This window comes from Gossypium hirsutum, chromosome A11 (genome assembly GCF_007990345.1).
Source record: "Gossypium hirsutum isolate 1008001.06 chromosome A11, Gossypium_hirsutum_v2.1, whole genome shotgun sequence".
Lineage (NCBI taxonomy): Eukaryota > Viridiplantae > Streptophyta > Magnoliopsida > Malvales > Malvaceae > Gossypium > Gossypium hirsutum.
In genome coordinates this window covers 29,300,655-29,302,091 of record NC_053434.1, presented here as the reverse complement: position 1 = coordinate 29,302,091, position 1,437 = coordinate 29,300,655, and the positions used below count along the sequence as shown (strand labels likewise).

Sequence of the window (1,437 nt, the reverse complement as noted above, 5' to 3'; positions counted from 1 at the left end):
CAAACGGTGGGCCAATTTAGTGGTATGCCAACGAAAGATCCACATCTCCACCTTCGATTGTTTGTGGAGGTGAGTGACTCATTCAAGATAGCCAGTGTGATTAAAGACGCACTGAGGTTGAAATTGTTTTCGTACTCGTTGCAAGATCGAGCATGAGCATGGCTCAATTCATTGCCGCCAAGTTTTATATCTACATGGCAAGAATTAGCAAAGAGATTTTTGGTTAAGTATTTCCTGCCTAGCAAAAATGCTAAGTTGAGGAACGAGATCACAACTTTCCAACAATTGGATGACGAGTCTTTGTATGAGGCTTGGGAGTGATTCAATGAGTTTCTTCGTAAGTGTCCTCATCATGGGATTCCTCATTGTATCCAGTTGGAGACATTCTATAATGTTCTCAATGCACATACAAGATTGATGGTAGATGCTTCTGTGAATGGTGCAATTTTGTCTAAGTCTTATAATGAGGCTTATGATATCATCGAGAGGATCGCGAACAACAACTATCAATGGCCAACAAATCAAACAGCTTCAGAAAGACGTGTAGCCAGAGTTCATGAAGTTGATGCTCTCACTTCGTTATCAGCTCAAGTATCGTCTATTTCCTCTATGTTAAAGTAATTTACCGCTAATGGTGCTAATAATTTTGCAGCTCAGCCACCAAATCCATTTGAATAGTTTCATGTATGTACTATGGGGAAGGTCATTCTTTCGAGAGTTGCCCATTGAATCCCGAGTCAGTATACTATGTAGGGAACCCACATCAAAATAGGATTGGACAAGGACCCCAGTCCAACTTCTATAATCCTTCATGGCATAATCACCCCAACATTTCTTGGAGCAACCAAGGAAATGGACCAAACAACAACTTTATGCAGCATAGACCCAACCAATCTCTGTAACACCCCTAACTCGTATCCATTGCCGAACTAGGGTTAAAGGCATTACCAAACAAAATCGAAACATTAACATCCATTTTATAAACACCGAAGCATTAAAGATCAATCATCAATATAGAGTCCTTTATATAGGTCATCGAGACCTTAAACATGTATTAGAAAGGGGTCGGGACTAAATCGAACACATACAAAATTTCTCCAAAATTTAAACATTTTTCAAACAAGTACATGTCACATGCCCGTGTGAATAGGCTGTGTGCCGCACACGGCTTTAGACACGCCCGTGTGTCTAGACCGTGTCAAAACAAGGCATACATACTGACTTATTCATACGGCCACAAGACACACCCGTGTGCTTTAGTCGTGGTTGAATCTGAATTGGGCCACACAGCCATCTACATGCTCGTGTGCTTTGGTCGTGCTCGCGCCTGGCTTACAATTGTAGGGTACCCCAGGGGAGACACATCCATGCAACATAGCCGTGTGTAGCACACGGCTAAGACACACGCCCGTATCTCTGCCCGTGTGGACAAAAATA

General features: G+C 42.3%; 1 non-coding gene across 1 annotated transcript; it reads right to left on the bottom strand.

Annotated features, from left to right (window-relative positions):
• Positions 1 to 252: 252 nt before the first annotated feature.
• On the bottom strand, positions 253 to 359 carry LOC121210399 (small nucleolar RNA R71). Its single transcript, XR_005905512.1, has one exon. It is a non-coding gene; the product is annotated as a small nucleolar RNA R71 (small nucleolar RNA).
• Positions 360 to 1,437: the final 1,078 nt, after the last annotated feature.